We start from the raw sequence: 23,420 nt of genomic DNA on the forward strand, positions 1-23,420 counted from the left end.
AGCATCCAGAGTGGCAAAGTTCTTTGTTTCAAACTGCTGTCAAAGAGCAGTTTGCATTGAATTATGCCAGTCTTTAGAGCACAGACTCTGCTGCCATTCACTTTAGCCAAGTGAATGTCCTTTTTGCCTTCAACTTATCCATGTCTTATTTGGTCTTCGAAGCTTGACACGCCAGATTCTGAACCTGTTGAAATCACACAACACAACACAACACAACACAATGATTGAATGTTATAAAAGGAGATAAAAAAGGCTCCCAACAAATGTGTTGATTGGCTCATGCTAAATTGCAAAAAAAAAAAAAAGGTTTTTTGACGGAGAGATTTTGGAATTTGTAATACAAAGAGCAATTTTTCTACCACATGCTTCAAACCACCTTATTTGTCAGTTTAAATGGGGCCAAGGACTAGGTAAAGGCTTACAGACTGGCACCAGTTCAAGGAAAACTACTTTGAATAGCACTATGCCAACCTACATCAGAACCCTGGATACCAGCATTGCTTGTTCAGAAAAAAAGTTCTTCTGTAAGTAAACATTATAGAAGAAGTAAACTTCCCCAGCTGTTTTAATTGATAATGTATGTCTTTGTGTGCACTAGCAATTCTGACTGAGGAGTAATGACGCCATTGCAAATGAAACAAATGAGGCTTTATTGTAACAAAGCTCATTAGGGCTAGATCTACATTTCTCTGTATTCCAGGATCTGATCCCAAATTATCTGGCAGTGTAGACTCATATAATCCAGTTCAAAGCAGATAATCTGGGATCAGATCCTGCAATATAGGGCAGTTTAGATCCAGCCTAAGACAACGCAGAACTAAGCTAGGCACCATCTAAACTGGCAAATAAAATCCAGATTATCTGCTTTGAACTGGATTATATGACAGTGTAGATAATGTGGTTTATCTGTTTTGATAATCTGGATTATATGGCAGGTCTCACTTTTTGCAGAAGAGAGAACGTAAGGAGATGAGATGGAAAGAGAGGAGAATAGGTCCCTAACATGTCCATCCATACAATCTACCATCAGCAGCAGCTCCAAGAGGCCCTTACCCATGTGGACACTATGTTTACTGTAAGTACACCTTCAAGATAAAAGTTTATGAATCATGATGGGGGAAAAATACATGCTGAAACTATTTTCAATTTGTATGCCATCAGGTGTCCCTCCAAAAATTATATACTGGAAAAAACAATAAAGCCTTAAAAATATGTATAGGGGCACAACTCCCACTTGAGGAACAATACTTTATCCCCCCATAGTTGCATATTTGCTCTCTTTCCACCAGCAAGCAAAGGCCTTTCTGCTTAGATGGAATTTTGGCCATTAATAGGTGTTTGTAGAAGGGTTTTTAATGGTGGGTGTTGTACTTTGCCTCTTCTTGATTGTTATGTTTTAAATGCTTTTAAATTGTTCTAATTCTGTTTATGGTTTTAATATGATAACTTTTCTTTTCCCCGCCGGCAGGTAAAGACCTTTTCATTTAAACAGGCCTCCAACTGTTAATTGGCAGAAAGCGCTTATAATGAAGTTTGCTGTGTTTTTCTTCGTGATGTTCTGGATGTGTTTATAACCATTTAAAATTTTTAATTGGATTGTCTGTTTAATGTTTTGTTCTTTTAAAAAAGCCTTTGTTTTACATATTGTTTTAACATATATTGTAAGTTGCCTGTAGTCCCATACTGGAAGACTAGTGGGATATGAATAAAGTGACATATTGTTTTTACATCTGTTCTTGCTTTCATTTACCTTGTAAGCTGCCTTGGGATCTAAACTAAAAGAAAGTTGAGATATTAAATAAATTAATTAATTGAGGAAGGGAGGGTGGCTATCTTGTGTTGGGATCTAGGGATTCTTGCTACTCATTTACTAGTTTCTACCACATTACAGGTTTTATCCCTATTGGCATGGCATTTTGGGGTCCCATCTACATTGCCATATAATCCAGTTTGTGAATGCAAACATTTGATTCTAAATAGTTATTTTCTGAAGCCGTGGTTCATAGGTCAGGCTGAAAAATAGTAATTCACTCCCCCATCCTCCCAAAAAAATCAGTTTGATGTTATTTTCAAGGAAGCTTAGTATTGTCCCATATGAAGGGAAATTGGAGTATTGAGCAGTTTCAAGCCCTGCTTTCGTGTCAGCTGAATCTCCAAGGAAATAACTTCTAGAATCAGTGGAAAGTGGAAAAGCATTTTTTCTACAGTAAAGCAGGATACAAACCATTATTCCATTTCTTTGTAGGTGAAGAGGTCACTACTGTGAGCCCAAACAGACACTTCTTGAACTACCAGGGGTGGGGAAAAATCATGGATAGTTTCAATAAAGTGAACTTTCCGCTGTGCACATATAAATTGAAGTCAACTATGGAAGCTAACTCTTGGTCAGGTATAGAATTGGAAGTCTGTGTATTACAGCTGATTCTTCTGGTCTGGTGCATTTATTAAGTGCAACTCAGAGCACATGTTACAGGAGCAAGAAAAGACAAGCACTACAAGCTATTTTTAGAGATTGTTTCCTGCCTGCTCCAGCTGCAATATGTGGTATCATAAAGTCTTAATCATTATCCCTCCCAGCCTCCCAGTGTGAAGCTGAATAGCAATAATGGAAAGATGACAATGGAAATGCAGACAGAATTCAGTTTCTAAGTTTAAAACAAGTGTTAGATGTATTTTGAACATAGTCTACATCCCAGGAAATGTGCACTGAAACAATACATAACATTTAATAGTACATTTTTAGAGAAGAATGTGAAAATATCAAAAGTCTTAGGAAAAGTCAAAGGATGCATCCTGAATACAGAATTATAACAGTTTGATATCACTTTAAATGTCTGGTCTCTTCCTCTGGAATCCTAGTTTTGTAATTTATAAAATACAGTAGAGTCTCACTTATCCAACACTCACTTAGCCAACGTTCTGGATTATCCAACGCATTTTTGTAGTCAATGTTTTCAACGCATTGTGATATTTTGGTGCTAAATTTGTAAATACAGTAATTACTACATAGCATTAATGTGTAATGAACTACTTTTTCTGTCAAATTTGTTGTATAACATGATGTTTTGGTGCTTAATTTGTAAAATCATAACCTATTTTGATGTTTAATAGGCTTTTTCTTAATCTCTCATTATCCAACATATTCACTTATCCAACGTTCTGCTGGCCTATTTATGTTGGATAAGTGAGACTCTACTGTACATACATTTCTCCACCAGAGAGCTTTAACATTATTTCAGAGGTCTCCATCCTAGAATTTTAAGAATTCCAGTCATTGTAGTTAAAATGATAACAAAGTGCTATAACTGTCTAGTATTGATAACAATATAGAGTTGTATGTTTTCTGGGCTGTATGGCCATGTTCCAGAAGTATTCTCTCCTGATGTTTCACCCACATTTATGGCAGGCATCCTCAGAGGTTGTGAGGTATGATACCTCACAACCTCTGAGGATGCCTGTCATAGATGTGGGTGAAACGACAGGAGAGAATACTTCTAGAACATGGCCATACAGCCCGGAAAACATACAACAACCCTGTGATCCCAGCCATGAAAGCCTTCGACAGCACAGATAACAATATAATTTATTTATTTACCTTTTTGCAGAAAAGAGTTGAAATTCCCCCATCTAGCTCACTTGGGAATGTGGAAAAATGCAAGATTCTAGAATAATATTGAAAAGGTTTGATCTTCCTCTTTCACTGAATTACAATAAAAAAGAAGTATGCTATGTGCATGCGCATTATGTTTTATGGTGACTTGGAAGCAAATACAATTCATTCCAAGGGAAATGTGCCTAGGGTTACATCTACACTGTAGAATTAATGCAGTTTAACCCCACTCATGGGAATTGTTAGTCACCAGAACAAGTCTGAGGCAGCAGAGGCAGGTTTCAGGGGGATCACCTTCTTGCCCTATGTTTCCTTTAAATAGAACAACCCCTTTGTTTTTTCCACTTGTAAGTATATTTTGGAAACTTGAAGCTGAGCTTCTCTGGGCTGATGTGGCCACTGTAAAGTATTAGTATTTATATCCACATTTTCTCTCCCAAAGGAGACTCAAAGTAGCAGTTCAGTTGCCATCCCCTCTGACCCAGTTTTTCTTTCAGCAGAACAACATCCTTAAATTTTTACTACCAGTAACTATATTTTGGACTCTTGAAGCTGAGCTTCTCTGAACTGATGTACTCACTATAAAATTGAAATCCCCTCTGACACTGTAGGAACATTCATCTATAAATTGGGACGGATGGGGTGGATTTGATAGGGCAGGGGTGGGAAATCCACTTTTGATTGTACAGCAATTCCTTTGGCAGCTGCTTCAAGATGAATGGGAGCTCTGCCAGTACTGAGCCCTATTGCTTCAGAGCTTTCCCAGATGACAAAATCAAGAGTGGATTCGCCACCCTTTAGCCATCTCTGTCCACAATACTGGAGATCTGTTGCCAGAATGGAAAATATTGAGAGAACTGGGCAGCCTGATTTGATATAAAATGATATCCTGTGTGCCTATGGGGTTTATCCCATTTTTATCATTACAACTGTGGAAATGTTTGATATCTCATATATAAAGCAGATTGCACCGTAGCCCATGCAGTATGAGTTTGTGGTAAAAAAAAAACAGGAGGTAAATGCTCAGGATGCTCTTGTAAGCTTAAAGTAGAAATGTATTTTTTTTTCAGGAAATACATCTGGGATAAAAAGAAGCTTACTTATATTTTTGGTAGAAGAGTCCCTGAAAGTTAGCTCTGATGTGTGTGTGTATAAGGCATCATGCAACTTTGGAGATGCATCCCTGCTAGACAAAGAGCCATAAAAGACAGAAGAAGACAGAAGTAACATCTGCAGGCAGGTAAGGGGGTGGGAATTAAGCATATAGAGCAAAGAAACAGAGGGGAAACAAAAGGGCAAGCAGGTGCTCTAGAACTCCCTATACAAGCATTGATTCTTATTTGCTTCCAGTTGCAACAATATTGTGAGGTAAATAAGACAAAGAATGATTTAACTACCCTGTTTTCCCGAAAATAAGACATACCCATAAAATAAGCCGTAGCAGGATTTCTAAGGATTTGTGTAATATAAGCCATAACCAAAAAATAAGACAAAGTGATAGGCGTGGCCATGCAGCGTACAAGGTCGACTCTCCTTGTCAGGTCCCGGTCATTCTGTGAGTGCTGCAAGCTGAGGCATAGAGGAAGACATAGAAAGTGAAAGTAAAAGTCCCCTCAGTGAAGAGAGGAGCAGGATGTTCTGCTTTAGGTATTGTGTGTCCTCAGGGGGAAGAAGTAAAGCTGTGGCTGCCATTTTACTCAGCACTGTGGGTCTCTCTCCCCCAGCACCAACCAGCAACAGTCTGAGGTCTCTCTCACTCCCCACAAACACCAGTAAAGTATCTTATTTTGGGGAAAACACAGTATGTCTAACATATTAACTTCATGGCTTACGGGGTGTTTTGAAAAGCCAGCATGTACCCACTATTCTAGCACATTTGTCATCTTGCTGAGAACTCAAGTCATATAAGCATTTGGACTACAATTGCAAGAATCTTCTGGCAAATGTTGCCACTAATTATGTTAGTTAATCACAGGCAGGTTATAGTTCCAAAGGTAAAATTTCAAAACTCTGTTCTTGCTCCATCAGTGCTCCACCTGCAACAAAATTGGAAATGACCTCAACCAAAGAGCTTAAATTGGTGAGAAAATTTGCTTCCCATCACTCTTTTCCTTCCAATACTGCTCAAAGAAAAACTTCCCATATTGGTTTGGGTCACAAGAGGCAGCAAATTCAGGTGGATAGAAATTAATTTCTTCAAATATTTTGTTTCAATTATAGTTAATTATAATAATGCTTAGGCCAGCATTCTTCAAATGTGAAAGTAAAAGAGAAAGCCAGAACATTCCCAGCAGGACTCTTAAAGCCAGCTAGCAGCAATCTGCTAATCTATATAGCAGATAGGATATGTTATTTAATATTTCTTTTTCTTCCATTGGTAAATCATTCCTCTTTATGCTCATTTCTGCCTGTCAGGTTCCAACAAATGAAATATTCCACATGTGAGACTCCCTCACAGTGTGAGTAGAGAGAGGTGAGGTTTTCTGTGCATGTGTGTGCCCTTTGAGCTAGGAGAGCTCACTTTGAAATAACATCCACCTCAACCGTCAGGCTACAGAGTTAACAGAATAAAATCATTTCAATTAATCGCAAGAAGGTACACATCCCTCAGGCACAGTCTTACTCAGATCAGGAAGAAAGTGCTTGAACATGGCAGCAAGTAGAGAAGTGAGGAGAGGGCGCTGGCATGCTATTATTAGCAAGTGTGTGTCATATTTTCCTATAACACCCTATTTGATTTACTTGTATTTTTTGGAAAAATTCTAAAGCCAGGAACTGTTTATCTACACAGGGACTAGATACACAAGTGTCAGAAATCAGAGGGCTAGATGATTGTGGGGGGAAATGTTCTACACATCCTTGAGTGGCAAATATGAGCACAGTGAGCCCTCCATGTTATTTGGTTTAACCTTTGCACATTTGAGTATTCAGGGATCTGACTGATATGTTCTTTCTAAGAATCTCTAGGATATCCAGCTTGACTCTATAGCCAACCTCCGGCAGGAGTTGATTATAAAGGTGTATAGGAGGACCTAGAGATTTCAGGTTCTCTCAGGTTAATTTTTTTAAAATTCGTGGTGTTTCCACTTTTGCAGAGGTCTTGTGCTCCTAACCCCAGAAAATCTGAGCATCTAACCTTGTTCTTAAGCCTGTTCCAACCATGCTTGTAGGTTTGTTTTAATGGATGTAATACCTAAATTTAATCTCCATGAGGTCTGTTGTGACTCTTTTTATCATCTGAGCCTTTGTCAATATCAACAGCATATCCTCCAGCATTTTATAGATGACAACTAGAATGGCTATCTTGCTTCCTCTCCTACCACTTCATCACACATACTAAATTCCACTGAGTGCTATACTTAAAATCTGGGTAGCCATTGTTCCCATCACATTAGTTTGGCTTCAAGTGTAGGATAGATCTTTCTTTGCGTATTTTAAGCATGGGGGCCAGCATTCTTTTAAAGCGTTTCTGGTGGTGGTGTCGAAGTGGATTTTGGGGGACTGATCTGGATGAATGGCCAATTCTCTAATTTGATTACATTTGTTGCTCTCAGGTTTAAAATGAAACGTTTTCCCCAATTTGTGGGAGGAGCCAAAAGTACCCTTGTTAGGGAAAGTGTTACCTTTTGCTCACCAAGTTTTTACTTCACCAAACAATTTATTTTTTAAAAAATAGCCTTTTCAGATCCTGCCCTGCCTTGCCCTGCCCTGCCCTTCCCTTCCCTTCCCTTCCCTTCCCTTCCCTTCCCTTCCCTTCCCTTCCCTTCCCTTCCCTTCCCTTCCCTTCCCTTCCTTCTGTGATATGTCTGTGCCTTGTGTTTCATGGGAAAGCTGGGAGAGAAGGACTATTATTATAATTATAATTATAATTATTATTCCTTGTCTCCATGCTGTGCAGTCCTGGAAGTCATAGTTTTCCAAGGTCCATACCCTTCTCTTGGTACATTTACAGTATAGAACGAATGCCCTTGCACCCCTTTAAATGCCATGGCTCCATGCAATGGAGTCCTTCTGGGAATTATAGTTTCCCAATGTCCATACCCTTCTCTTGGTGCAATTACAGTATGGAATGAATGCAGCTGGACCCCACTTGAAATACCATAGCTCCACACTATGCAGTCCTGGGAGATATAGTTTTTTCAAGGTCCGCACCCTTCTCTGTGGGATAGGAGGGGGGAAAGAGAGAGTGCATTGCTGCTTTCCCTCTCTCCCTCCCTCCCTGCTTTCCTGCTTCCGGAATTGAAGACACGCAACAGCTGACATTTCAAAGAGAGGTGCGTTTTTTACCTACAAGGAACTGGGGGGGAGGAGGGAGGGGGCAGTGCCTAGCGATTAAAGTGTGATGGTAAATGTACTGGAAAGAATGCTGAGTACCACTGATACATTTAACAGTGTGATGGAGGTAGGGAAATCATCCGTTTCATTCCAATACTGACTCAGACTGAGCTGTACAATTCCCAGCCTCAAAGTGATGAAGTGGCTAGTTGCAGCAGCTACCTTTGACGCAACCCCACCATTGTTGCTGTGGGCCCATATCTATTGTCACCACTGTCTTCTTATTCTCCTGCCTCCAAGCATCAGCCATTGCATCCAGCTGGAGCAATAATATGGAACTTGAAGTGATAATGAGCATTGCCATTCAGCACAATGTGAAAATCTTTAATGTGCATCTAATTTATCAAGGCTCTAGCTCTTTATCTAGCCCTTCCTGATTGAATTTTGATAGTTTAGTTACTTGTTATGTGTAAATGGTCCTTTTATTGGTTATTAAATGCCGGTACTGTTCTGCATCACTGTAATGTAGATGAAAATTTATTAAAATAGCAAGTAATTTAAATAAATTGAATTGTTTAGAAATATTAAATAAATAAACACATCATTTCTGTCTCCCCTTTGCACAATGTATTCTTGTACGCAGCTAGCTGGAAGGCAGAGCTCTTGTTGCTTTTTGAAATGTTGCATTTAGTATTTTTAGGAAGCTATTAAAGTATGACATTGATACTATATTTCTGTTCTCGAGCCTTGTGTCTTGATTAATGGGGTTTTTGAAATAAGCTGTCAGGAGCTCCTCTTTGATTCTAATTAACCCAGAAACCAGAATTGGTGTGTATGTGATGTGTGTGTGTGTGTGTGTGTTTGAATATCTCACATTATACACCCATGCGTTACAGTTTGCCACTTGCTCATGCCACATTGCAAAAAAAACAAAAACAACCCCAACAACTCAAGGATATAGCAAACTGCTACTGACAGTAAACTATGAGGTTCCAAAACATGCAAACAAATAATCTCCAAAGATACATTAAGCCAAGTATACTAGTTTTCATCAGACAATTGTTAATGTGAGGAAGTCGTGTTGTAGCTGACATAATGATGATGATGATGATGATGATGATGATGATGATGAGCCAATCAGGAATTCTGAATACAGAAATAAATGACTGAAAATATGAAATAATAAGCACTATGTGCTGTTGCTGAAAAACGCTGGAAGCATCTGGGTTGCTTTCATAAGATTTTATGAGGATTAGCACATACACATGCATGCGCGCACACACAAACACATATACACAGTTACACACACACATATGCACACACAGCACATTTGGTTTCCCCTGGGAAGCATAAAGATGTTGCCTGGGAAAAGAACACTTCCTGTGTTCTCAGTTGCACATTGCAGCTGGCAAACAGAAGTGGAGGACATTGCCTCTTGGATAGATCTTCAAAGTTCGAGGATCCCAAGTGAAAACAAGAGGCCAGAGATGGAAATGCACAAGGGCAGATATATTTTCAGTTTATGCATAAAGGTGACGGCATACACATGTTCTCCTGCAACCTTGGAAATTGAATGCAATAGGCAAGGGAGACAGAATTCAGTAAGAAAACAAATGGTAACTTCATAAGCATTCTGGGGGGAAGTGAACTTACAAGAGTGCTGTACATCATACCGTTATAATAAATATAAGAACTGAATTCCCAGTTACTTTGCTTATTTGGTTTCTTTTAAAAGTGCAAATTATACAGAACATTTTAGCTTCTGGGAAACTGTTCTCATCGTCTTTCTTTCCACATAGAGCCAGCTGAGAGATATTCATGAAAGATTCACCAGGGCCAATTTTCTAGGAGTATAAGCAAAAGCAACATCAATATTTCAATGTCTCGCAAAATGTGACTATTCTCTAGTCTTGAGTAGATGGTTAGAAATCATTGCATTTTAATGGACTGAACGTTTTGAGAGAGATTCCTTATGAAAATTTATAGGGAGCAAGTAGGGCCCCACCCACACAGCCATACTAACTTATATTTTGAGAACAATGCCATCTTAAGAATATGCGATGGAGCAACAATGTCAGAATGGATGCAGCACTGGTGATCTTTTCATCATAGTCCTCGTAGACTGCCAGTTTCCTAGGCAGTTTCAGCTGTCACAGTTGCTTAGAGTTCACTGAGCTGTTTTTAGTTTCTCATTCAAATATTCATAAGAACCGAGGGCTGCAGTTTGCTGTCTGGTAACAACTTCATTTTCTGCTCACACAGATCTTGCCCTTGTGGGAGGCTGTTCTCCACCTGGATTGGCTCTCTCAGGATCACATGGCCTTTCAAGGATAATGGAGTTTCCTTGGGAGTAGGTGAAAGAAGCATGTTCTACCTTTTATCTTTGCTTGGCTGAACAATGAAAATGATTGCAGGCGACAGTTATGGATTATCAAAGAGATGTGAAATGATCAAACCTGTATCAAGCACGGGTTTGTGCTACCAGAGAAAGCACATCCTTTAATTATTTACCTGGTGGGATATCTCACACCTCAGGAAACCTTAAAACGGTCACAGTTTTGGGCAAATATTTACTTAACAATATTGTAGTTGAAACACAGTAATGAAAATAGGTGTAATTTTGTGTAATGCTCTTAGGAAAGACCAATGGACTGTGACATTTCCCTGCATGAGGGCAGAATCACAGGAGCACTCGGCTTTTATTTCATTAAAGCCCTGGTAAATTAACCCTTCAAGCCAAATCCCACAATCGCTAAGAAAATGAACTGGGAAAGGAGAATACAGAGCAGCCTTTCTTTGCTGACAATGTTAGCTGCAAATTCAGACACTCAGACTTACCCTTATTATCATGAAACATAGGGAATGTGTATACAGACAATCCCCGAGTTTCAAACATCCAACTTACATACTATTCCTAGTTACAAATTGGGGGGTGGGAAGGAACAACATGTAGAGAGATTAAATCTTCCCCTAAGCAGGGAAATTCACTACGGTAAGAGTTATCACAGGGAAAAGGTGTCTTCGCTGAAGCTTTATCACCAATCCTTGTTTCCATGACAACCCAAAATTTAGAAAATCCAATTGTCACGGGGACAGAAAGTGAGGTGAAATATTCTGAACTGGGGCACAGACAGCAAACAAATGTTACAGGGGTGTTAACCTTTCCCTATGCTATCCAAAACTTTAAAAAGGCTGGAGTTACATTTTAAAATGTACTTGTTCCAACTTATATATGAAGTTAACTTAAGAGCAAACCCACAGAACCTATCTTGTTCATAGCCCGGGGGACTGCCTGTACTAGTTTTCCTCCTGCCAAATCCATCCAAATAGCAACGGCTCCATGGGTAATTTAGAGCCTTGGAAAAAAAGAAAATGGTGTGGCAGACTTACGTTTTGCCTACTACATCCCCACAACAACTCTTGAAATTCCATCTTATTCACGTTCCTAGGTAATCCAGTCCTTCTGGTTACAATAAAAAAATCCCTTTTCATCTACTGCCTTCTCATCCTCCAGAAAGTAAGAGTTTGCAGGTTTTGTATGCATAACTTCACTAATTGCTAGTTTGCATGTTTACAGACTTCCTGCTTGTGTGTTTTGCTATACCCTATATCTTCTGCATCATTTTAACCTGCTATTTTCTTTTCCTTCTCCCTTCAACATTACACCACGTACTTTACTACACATACATTTTTGTAAGTAAAGCTCTTTTGATATGTTTTACATGCAGGAATACATAATCAAAGCACTCCTGACAGATGGGTATCTGACCTTTGTTTTAAAACCTCCAAAGAAGAGGAGTCTGTTTGAATTCCCCGAAGAAGAAGATTCTACCAAAATAGATCCTTCTGCTCTGAGGAAGAATATATTGGCATGTGTAAGTTTGGAAGCAATTTAGCATTTTTGTCCAATGCACAATGTCTGTGTTCAGCCCAAGACTGTGGGAGAGAGTTGTGCAGATGGTGCCATTCTGCCTCCAAATGCAGTGAGCATGCAGTTCCATGGGTGGACTTGCCATACAATCCTAAGTAGCATTTCAGGTATATTTACTCCAAGGTCATCTATATGTTCCCTTACCAATAATGCTCTTTGTATTGCACCAAATATATACATTGGTGTCAATCCTATATACAGTAATTGGAACTGAGAACCATTTCAATAAGGTTGTGTACTGCTGGCAGGTAACTGTTGTGACTTCAATAGCTTCACCAGCCTTCCAGGAAATCTCAGAGTTCTTTAAAAATCCATTCCGTGCACCTAATTACCTTAGTTTGTAGCAAAAATTCTATTTTTTCTGTTCAAAAAAAAGCTGTTTCCTATGCAGAAAATGGTGCTTTCTGTGCAAAAAAAAATTACATGCAAATTTGCACAGAATAAGTCCCAATTACCGCAAATTTTTTGGATAGGTATCAGCATCTTTAGTACAGGAAACATATTTATGAAAAATATTTCCTGGAGGAGATGCTGTTTCTTGTGTAGAAAATGCTGCTTCATATGCAAAGCAATCATGTTTGAATTTTGTGCAGAATTAATCCTGAACTGCCAAGATTCTTGTTCATTCAGAAATCTTATCAGTTTCTCAATCCTTGAAAAATCATCTTTTTGATGATAGAAAAAAATTCTTTCAAACATTCTTTCCATTCTTAGGCACAGCAAAGAATATGACAGAAGGTACAAAGATGGCGTGAAGAGAAAACACCAAAAAGGGGTTTGACAACACTGTTCTCAGTTAAAAGTATTTATTCCACAGTCCCTGGCTAAAGTAAGAGCAGCAGACAGCACTGAAGCCTTCTGTCCAAAGTGAACAAAGAAAGTGAAAGGTGCAGTGGGCACTTCATTCTGTCTCATCTTCCTTTGGGTCTGATGGAATGGAGCCCTGTGAAAGTAAGCTCACTCTTAACCTACAAAAGGATTGCAATTTCATTGTAAATATAAGATAAAACCATCCCTGATGCAGCCGGGAGAGGAGGGAGGGAATCTAATAATGCCATTTGCTCACAACACCCACTATCACAGCAACAGCGAAGAGACTGTCAGCATTTCTATTACAGTGCCATATTTCAGAAGCTTATAGCCAGGCCATGAAAAGATGCTCTGAAAATTGAATCCAGAACACAGGTTGTCTTTTGCTGTGACTTATATATTACTTTGAGACCTGCAAGACTGGATACTGCAAACATGAAATGCCAATTGTAAACAAGGCACAGTTAAATCATAACAGGTGCATTGGTGTCACAAGGTTGAATGGTTGATCTTTCCTTCATGATCTATTTTCTCTAGTTTTAATATCAGATTATCAGAACAGTGAAGGGGTGTGAGGATAGGAGAAACACACACTTCGCAGACAATATCATGATGGCTCACACTGTTCTTCTTAGTTCCTTCCTAGGACTGAAATGAAAAGGCATGCAATTTGAAAATGGATATCTAAAGCTATCTACTTTTATCTGAAAGTCATTTCCCAACATTTCATTACATTTCTAGCTGACGTACAAAGAAATAAAACTTAAGCAGGCTATGCAAATACTGATGATAGCTTGGTTACTTCTGCTGAATTTTAAAAGGTAGGCAGAGTCAGTGCAAGACATTTTGTTGCCTGGGGCAGAACAGGGAATGTCATCATGTTCTCTAACCCACATACAGTGGGTTGAACCCTTGTGCCAGCAGGACTGATGACTTGAAAGTTGGGTTGCTGACCTGAAGGTTACTGGTTTGAATCCAACCTGGGGAGAGAGCAGATGAGCTCCCTCTATTAGCTACAGCTCCATGCGGGGACATGAGAGAAGCCTCCCACAAGGATGGTAAACACACCTAAACTTCTGGGCATCTCCTGGGCAACGTCCTTGCAGATGGTCAATTCTCTCATACCAGAAGCAACTTGCAGTTTCTCAAGTCGCTCCTGACATGAAAAAACTCAAGATACATAGTGATCAGTGGGAGCTTCATTATTAGGACAGCCACGAATCTGTTCAGAAATTTAGTGTAAATTTTAAAAGAACCGTCCAAGGTACTAAGCTCCATTCCTTTACTGTTCAGATTAACTGTCTTCTCATACAGAGTAATTTTCAGTGGCATACACCAGTTCCTTTCTATTTTCACCATGAAGCCTGCCAGCATCCATCCCACAATGCAGAGCTATTTCTTGGGTTGTGGGGGGGGGGGGAATGCTCCATTGCGGAAATGGAGAGGAACTGGCACATACCTCCACCACAGCAATACGGGACACTTCTTATGTTGCATAGGTAACAATGAGGGGAAGGTGGGTGGTGAACATTTCTCTCTGTGGGATTAGGTAAGTGGGAAGCCAGGCAATGCAGGACATGGGGCGACAGCTTCCCCATGCCCCATGCCAGATTCACCACAATGTGTGGCAATTCCGGTGGCTCATGTGATAAGGTCATTAGACTCACTAATCCCTCATGCAGAAACCACCAAGCATCATTGCATAGTACCCAATGTGGGTCAAGTTATGTATTCACTTAAGACAGAAAATTCCAAATATGCTTCTCCAGAGGAGTAGAAATACAATCATTAAATTAAATAACTAACAATTCCTGCCATTTTATGATACTCTAAACCAGCTTTTTCACTATGTGCAATAGCAGGACAGGTTCTGGAGTAAACCCTGGTTATATGTGCCAAAGACTGAAGAGGTGGGATGGACTCAACCACTACAAACTGTAAGTAGGCAGCTAAATTTTGGTGCATTCCTGCCTATAAGTCAGAAAGCTAACATAGCAAGCAAAAATCTTGCTAATCTTTTTCTTGCTGACATTCTAGCTTTTTCCAAATGGTATGTGTGGATGGGTGGGTGGGTGAAAGAGTATAATAGCAATACGCCTCAACTGCAATCTTAAGTGCTAGCAATCTGGTCTTACACCTCAGTAATCTAAGGAACAAACTAAGGGACAAACTGTGAAGACCTTTAATATCTTTTGTTTTTACTTTAAGAATAGCAGTCACAGCAAGATTAGACTTGCTGTCAATGGCAGCTTCTGTCTAGGAAAAAATGAAAATGTTGATGGTGGGGTTTTTGTTGTGGCTGTAGCAAAGGGAGGAAATTTAATTCATTTCCTTCTTTATTATAGTGAAATTTCTTAACTCCTACAATAGTTGCTATTTTAAAGTAAAGGTATGGTAACTTTAAACACATTCACACATTTAATCTATTGTCTTGTTTGAATCTGACACTTCCTTAGGACATCATTCTATGGCATAGATTTAAGCCCACCCTAAATAATCAGAAAATAAGGTACATATGGGATACTTCCATACATTCAGGCCCTCAGAGAAAGGTTTTATCCCATTCCAATGAATACTGTCACTGTGTTCTGCTTTTTTCCTTTTATGTTGCGGTCTTTGGCCATAATAAAATTGATCAATCAGTAAAACTAGGTGAAATACATATTCATTTCTCAAGAACCGTTTAAGGAGTGGTGTGAATTCATTGCCTAGTGCGCCTGCTACTTTTTAAACCACATCAACATGCAGACCATGTTTGAAGACAACAGGAACACAATGGACAACACAATGGAAAGCATACAGAACAGTACAAATCTTATTGAGGCGCAGTTCATATATGATATTTCTGAAACTCCTGGATGCTTCCCTGGAACCTGATCCTGGTTGTACCTTAAATAGGGTTTTATTTTCCTATTTACTTTGCCTGCCTGAGGGGATTTTCTCTCAGCAGGACACAAGATTAGTTTCCCAGGTTTCCCAAACCCCAATGGTTTCACAAGCACATACCTAACGTTATATGGTTTTACAATTCTTGTGGGTGTGCTGGATCCTATCTGTTGCTGCCCCTGCCAGAGCACCCAAGTTCCAGTTACTATAACAATATATAGGACTTGTTCTTGTTTCACCAGAAATCTTATCAATGAATCTAGTTATTGGGGAATAATTAGTTATGTGGAACTCTCTGGGTGAGGGGGTTGAGGATTAACCCATTGTTTGAGGGACTCTTCAACCTCCCCAGGATTCTTGAGCTTAGCAGATGACTGATTCAATCCTTTCAGGAATTTCCAAGCTTTGGGTGGTTTTGAAAAGAAACTGTTGTGAAAGACTGAGACATTGTTCCTTTGCATCTGTGCAAGTCTGTGTGTGTTATATATATATATGATATATCGTGTTAAATTCATTCTTTGGGGGAGGGGGGGGTCGATTTCTTGATCACAATTTGATAAGATGATGAATGGTCAAATCCACTATGGGAATGACTGCATATTGACTATGCAAACCTTTTCATGGGCACCATAATGCTAATGCTGATGGATGTACATTACAAGTGGTTGAAGGCTTTTTGGTCAACATAACTATCTCTTACTTTTCATTACTGTGTCTATAACTTCCACATTTATGAGCAAGCTGTTTAAAGAGTTCCTTAAGGTCATTGTCCAATGGGGACCTACTTCTGTATTCTAGTACTGCTGGAAATACAAAATGAGAGGAGAAGGGCCTTCCCAAAAGTGGTACCCGGATTGTGGAATATCCTCCCCTTGGAGGTCCAAATGGTGGCAACATTGGCTTCTTTCTGGTGCCATGTTAAAACTGTAATTGAACTGCAACTTTCTTTTTTGGAACACTATTGCCTTTTTTCTTACAAGTCGACAATAAGCCCTATTTAGATCAATGATCCATCCCAGCTCACTATTATATCTCTGTAGGTGACCTCATTTGGCGTCTTCAGCAGAAAGGGTATAATGCCCTATTAAACATTATCCCATTTACTGCTGTGTTGACCAACTTTTAACACCTGAAGACACATTCATGTTAGCATACATTACAATAGAAAATCCAATGGCAAGTTCATGATGAAGGAAGTGAAATTGAATGGAAGAATTCTTTCTTACATAATTTTACATATTATATGAACAAATTGCAAGAAATCCAGGTTGTAAGTTATCCAAAAGACCGTATTATGGACTATTATGATCTTCTCCCAGTAAAATATATAACTAACTGCAGAACTGCTTTTATTTTAATAAAGATAAATTCTGTGATAATTTTATATATATACTAATGGGTTAAATCCTTATGCCATTGAACTGCTGACCAGAAGGTTGGTGGTTTGAATCCGCTAGTCAGAGTGAGCTTCCATCTGTAAGCTCCATCTCCTGTCAACCTAGCAGTTCAAAAACATGAAAACGTGAGCAGATAAATAGATACCATTTCGGTGGGAAAAGGCAGAGAGGCTCCAAGCAATCTTGCTTGCCACACAACCAGGAAGTAACAACACAGGCTCCTCGGCTTGAAAATGGAGAAAAAAGCACCTTCCCAGAGCCAGCAATGAGTACTACCTCCAGAAACCGGAAATGAAAGGAGAAGCCTCTGCCTTTGATTGTGTTTGTCTGCCCCACTGTATATGATTGTTAAGGCATTCAATGTTTGCCTATGTATGTAAATGCTGTAATCCACTCTGAGTCCCCTAGGGGAGAAGGGCGAAATATATATAAAGCGTATTATTATTATTGTATTGATGCTGAAAATTATAGTACAATTCTTTTAAAAATGAAACAATTCCTGAATCCAATCCAGAAGGTCAGAATGCATTATATTGTGTATGAAGGAGAGACAAAGTTTCTGTTTCTGAGTAGTTAGAGGATGATTTACTAACATTCCAACTGCTCAGGATTGGAGGAGTGACTAACTCCATATGTTTTCAGAGAAGGTGTAGTTGTCAATGCTTCTGTAATGAGGTTGTTTTTGGACAAGAATGGCTTTGTGGGTGCAGATAATAGAACTAAGGAAGTAGGGAAAGAAGACCTGGGTGGCTGAAAGGTGAATGTAGAGTAGGCAACAAACTGTTTCTTAATAAATGGAAAAGACAGGTGAAGAGGGAGAAGTTAGAAGTTTAAAAAAGACAGGGAGCTGAGACAGGATGTGAGGGATAGAGCTCTGGAGGAAGATGGCAATAAAGGAAGCCCAGTGAGCACTGGTCAAGTTGTGTACTTGTTAGGGGAAAGACACAGGATAAGGGCAAAATACAGCTTTGCTTTTAAAAAATGAAACAAAATAGATAGTGGGTTGATGAACACATACTCGAGGAAACAGTCTTGGAGTTGGTAGTCAAGTAGTAATAATAATAATAATAATAACTTTATTTTTATACCCCGCCTCTATCTCCCCAAAGGGGACTCAGGGCGGCTTACATGGGGCCAAGCCTGAATAAAAACAGTAGCAGTATAAAACACAGCAATAGACAAAAACATGCACAATTAAAAAAAAATTAAACATTAGCCAATAAAAAACAAGAACTAATAAAAACATGGATTAAAACTGAGATTGTAAAAGTAGACTGGGTAAGGTGCAGCATATAAATATTGTAAACACGAGGTGACTGATAAAGTGCTGCAAATTCTTGGAAGTGCAAATTGGGATGGGAATAGACCCTGTGTCTATATCGAGTTGACAAAGGTAAAAAGTGCAAACCGGTACAAGAATGGTCACAGATACAGATTGCTTCTGGATTAGCAATCTTTATCTAAAGGCCTGAATAAAGAGCCAGGTTTTCAAGCTCTTCCTGAATGCTACCAGGGTGGGGGCTTGCCTGATTTCCCTGGGGAGCGAGTTCCAGAGCCGGGGGGCCACCACGGAGAAGGCCCTCTCTCTCGTCCCCACCAACCGTGCTTGTGACGGAGGTGGGAGCGAGAGGAGGGCCTCCCCCGACGAACGAAGAGATCGTGCAGGTTCGTAGGGGGAGAGGTGATCACTAAGGTAGGAGGGTCCCAAACCGTTCAGGGCTTTGTAGGTGATCACTTGCACCTTGAATTGGGTCCAGAAGGTGAACTGCAGCCAGTGGAGCTCCTTAAGCAGGAGGGTTGACCGCTCCCTATAATTTGCTCCAGTTAGAAGCAAGGCTGCCGAACGTTGAACTAGTTGGAGTTTCCGGGCCGTCTTCAAGGGCAGCCCCACGTAGAGTGCATTGCAATAGTCCAGTCTAGAGGTAACTAAGGCATGGACCACCGTGGCCAGATCAGACTTCACGAGGTAAGGTCGCAGTTGGCGCACAAGTTTTAATTAGTAGATAAATCTAAAGCAAATCTTCATGTACAGACTAGATAAGGTATGCAGACTTTGGTGGAATATAGAATTGAAAAGTACAGAATTGGTAAATACCATCTGTTGTAATGCTTTGGGTGTGTATTTCTGCATGGCAAAAGGTTGGACGAGATGGTCCTTATGGTCTCTTCCAACTTTTTGATTCTATGAAGAGCGAAAGTCTGCTTTCGGTTTCTGCAGTACTATGAGTAGGCAATCCTCATCAGAAGCTATGCAGGTTTGCAGGTAAGTGCATTTTCCAAAGTAATGTTGCCAAGACAGTCACTTTAGGTGCCTTATCACATGGGTTCTAGGGGGAGAATAGAAATGAATCTGTCCCTCAAAGAACTGAGTTTAAGACTACAGGCCTTTCTTCCTTGAGCTATAAAAATTTGCCTTGTGAAAAGCTAATTTGAATTAATATCCTTAAGCATGTAAGACCCATCTACCTACATATCAGGGCCTGATTTATCTGTCAATTCCAATAGATTCAATACAACTTACAGTGATAATGCTGCCCTCTGCCCCCCCCCCCCCCCGGCTCCATCTTATAGCCGCATGGCATCTGTAACTATTTGCTTCAAAGCACAAGTTGAGCCCAATGAAGAGTTATGTGATAAAACATATACAGCTTTGACTATTTGACTGTCAGGTCTGCTCTGGCTGTCAGCCAAGGTCTGAGGCAAGACTCTTAACTTAGAGACACCAGGCAGAATGTGACACCTTCTGCACGCAAAATACAAAACCTACTACAGCTCTTCCCCATTCTAATTCAGGACTAAATTAATTCTCTGAAGGTTACAATGAAAACTCCCTACTTGTGCACTCACTGAGATGTGGTTGTTTTTATTAGGCTGCTGTATAGACAAAAATATCCTTTGCAAGTTGTAGGTGCTATATTTTGAACTTTAAAATGAGAATTACAAAATTATGGAAGATGCTGTGCAATGTAATTTTTCTGGGTTAACAGTACGAATCAAAATGATGGGTGTTCTAAGGGAAAGCTGCAACTGCTTAGTATTAACATTTAAAGAGAAATTCAATGTGCTTTAGTGGATTGCTATTCTAGTCCCATATAATTTTAACAAATGATTATTTCCGTTTAATCTGCATTGTAAAGCATCTTGCTGAAAGGTTAAATAACACTTATTCTTCCAGTTTATACTACATTCAAATCACACTGAGTATAAATGTTGGTGTAGCTTTGTTTAACACGTTAAAATTAGAGCTACATGCTAATGGTTTTATCAATATTTTCTATTTTGTTTCTGGACACAATAGATACGAGTGGAAAGGCAATTTCATCAGATTTCTCAAGGGAAATGTGAAACTGTGGCACTTTCACAAATATTGGGGACATGGGCTGGATCTACACTGCCATACGATCCAGTTTCAGAATGCAGTTTAACATCATTAAACTGGATTGTATGAGTCTACACTGTCATACATAGTTCAATGCAATTAATATGCATTCTGAAACTGGATTATATGGCAGAGCAGATCAAGCCTTTGTTCAGAGGCGGTCCACCAGCGAGGCCATTTAGATGGTCACCTGTGGTGCAATCCTTCCGGGGTCACAGTTGAGGCCCCCGGGAGGATGGCGCCCCCTCCCCCACCGTCTCCTTCTTCAGGCCTTGCGGGCCTTCTTCGGGCCGCCCGGCCCACCGGAAGGCCTGACGTGGGCGACGGAAGGCCCAGCGCAGGCTCTGGAAGCCCGCGTCAGGCCTTCCGGTGGGCTGGGCAGGCCTTCCGGAGCCCGCGCCAGGCCTTCCAGAGCCCGTGTCGGGCACTCTGGAGCCCGCGTCAGGTACTCCGGAGCCTGCTGCTGTCTGTTGGAAGCGCAACCCACACAAAATCACCCAGTGGACTTCCATGCCAGAGAAGGGGTCAAACCCTGGCCTCTATAATTGTAATCCAGCATTACTAGCAATAAGTATAATGCCCAACTTCTCCCTAGATAAACTGATGTTCTCAATTTTCTTCTTCAACAGTTTCACTTGTCAGCTTTTTGGCTTCCACTACTCTTATTTTCTTGGCAGGTAGCTGTGTTCACTACTCTTCTGTTGTCTCTACCTTTTTCTGAAGCCTGCAGCCACCTGAATGAACAAGCTCTCTTTAGCCTTTGGCTGAGAAGGGTCCCTGACAGCATGAACACTCAGCAGTATGAGCTACCACAGTAGTAGCAGAAGTCTAAAGATTGGCTGAGCTGTAACTGTGACAAAATCCCTTCATAATTGGAAGATTTACCTTTTCATTTTGGCCCAGTGAAATTAGAACAGCTCCCTCACTCCTGTCCTTCAAAAAGAAAGTGAAGACATGGATGTGGGACATAGCCTTTGGACAATAAACTGCAATGCAACAAGTAACTATGGGGTAGTGCAATTTAGGATTGGAATGGCTCCTGGAATATGCCTTTGGACTGCATGGTTTTTAAGCATTGGTTTTAAGGTTATGTTTTAATTTTTGATTTCAATGTATATGTGTTGTTTTTATCCTATTATGTATATACGGCATCGAACTATGCATGTGAGCCACCCTAAGTCCCCTTCAGGGTGAGAAGGATGGTATATAAATGAATAAATAAAAAAAAATATGGGACATGGCTCAAAATGTGCAGCAAAAACATGGTCAAAATAACACACAATCACACATCTTAGCCTTTGATTCAAAGAAAGCATTTCAGGTTTTGTCTAAGAAAGACGTTTTTCTGTCCACAGTCTCGTATGTGCCTGAGTGTCAGACCCAAGGCAGCGGGGCACCAAGAACCATACACGGAGGCCAATTTCTATCTAATATCTTTATTAAGTAAATATATAAAAGTAATAAAAACAAGTGAAGAATATAGTTCAGAAGCAGACCTTTCAAATGAGGTCAAATATAGTCCAAAAATGTATTGTCCAATAAATGATATTAGAGTTCAAAGTTTTAATCCAATAACCGAAACACACACTATTGCCAAGCAATAGTGTGGGGAAATGCCAGAGTCTTAGGAGTCCAAGGTAGCTTGACAACAAGGCTGGATACAATCTTGATTCTTTAACAAGGTCCGTGACTAGGAACAAGGCAAACAGTGATTCTTGGAACAAGATCCATGGTTAAAAACAAGGCAAGGCAAATCTTGAATACTTGATCCGGGAAGCAAGGAACTGGGGTTGCGAAGTCCACACACGATCTTACTCCTGAAGCTGCTCTGTTGACTCCGCAAAGATTCTCCCGTGTCAGGCACCTATATTGGGGTCTCGTTTTCCCGCCAACAATCTCTTTCCCTAGAGAACGGGAAGCGAAACCCAACTTTGTCCAGATGCAAGACTCCTTAGAATTTCCCAAGGGAAGCAGGTCTAATCAGCCTGTTGTTTGGCAGCAATCCGTAAACTCCTGAGATTTTGTTCCCTCACTCCTCTGTCTGCAGAATAGGACTGTCTCCTAGGGAACGGGGGCAAGGAATGCCCAAGGTCTGTTTTACTGAGTTCTTGGGTACAAACATCAACATCCGGCAGGTGAAAAGATTCCGGCTCTTGTTGAACCGGCGAAAACCCCATGTTTTCGTCTTCATCTGCCACGATGGCACTAGGAACAGGACTACAAGGCCCATGAGGCATCACACGGAGTCAGCAATGTTACACACATTTATATAGAAACAAAACTTATCTTGTTTCAGCAAACATGTTCACAATTACTGTGTTTGTGGCTATATTTGTTTGAGATCGATGTAGGGCAGCTGTGCCAAAATTCAGGGATGTCATGGGTTTAGCACTTCACTGGTGTCAGAAATGTAATCAGCATAATCATACCATACAAGTCAGTATACTTGTAGTTGTGTGCTCCATTCATTGTACTGACTTTGAGGGAGAACCTGTCTACAAAATAATGTCCCTACAATCTGATGTCAGTTGTGGTTGCCTTGTTTTGTCTTTCAGCATATCCAAAGTTTGTATTGGCCTCTAATGAAAACAGGGCCATCAATCATGCTGTTGTTTTTATATTCATATTCATATCCCACCTTTTTAATCCAATCTGCTGTTTTCATACAAACTTATTCTGCCAATCCTATCAATCATTTCAACCCCCTCCCCATAGTGAGCACTTCATTTCACAAGCTATACAAAGCATTTTCAACTTTTGCCAGTTTTTTTTTAAACAAAGACCATTTCCATGCTTTATCATATCCATTATAACTGCATACAAGAAACTGATGGGATAAGCATACTCATTTTTTAATCTTCTTTTGCCCCCAGTTTTATCAGCTGCTCTTCAGCATTATTCTCTGCATTCCTGATCATTGAGAAAATTCAACTTCCCTCAAATTTGAATCCATTTCTACATATAAAAATGTTAGCACTTTCTTTTGTTTTGTTTTTTAAAGTGTAGCACCACAGAACTGAACCAACCAAACATGACTTTTGTATTGATCCTGTCCTGCCACCCATTCCCCTTCATCCATTGTTTTTTCTGTGTTAAACATTTAATGATAAGTTCATTGGGGCAGGAAGCTAT

At 40.0% G+C, this 23,420-nt stretch overlaps 1 long non-coding RNA gene across 1 annotated transcript; it reads left to right on the forward strand.

Annotated features, from left to right (window-relative positions):
* The first annotated feature begins 10,120 nt into the window (after positions 1 to 10,120).
* On the forward strand, positions 10,121 to 22,712 carry LOC134297836 (uncharacterized). The gene is made up of 3 exons (XR_010004717.1): positions 10,121 to 10,235; positions 11,614 to 11,760; positions 12,531 to 22,712. It is a non-coding gene; the product is annotated as an uncharacterized LOC134297836 (long non-coding RNA).
* Positions 22,713 to 23,420: the final 708 nt, after the last annotated feature.

The sequence above is a fragment of the Anolis carolinensis genome, chromosome 3 (assembly GCF_035594765.1).
Source record: "Anolis carolinensis isolate JA03-04 chromosome 3, rAnoCar3.1.pri, whole genome shotgun sequence".
NCBI classification, from domain to species: Eukaryota; Metazoa; Chordata; class Lepidosauria; order Squamata; family Dactyloidae; genus Anolis; species Anolis carolinensis.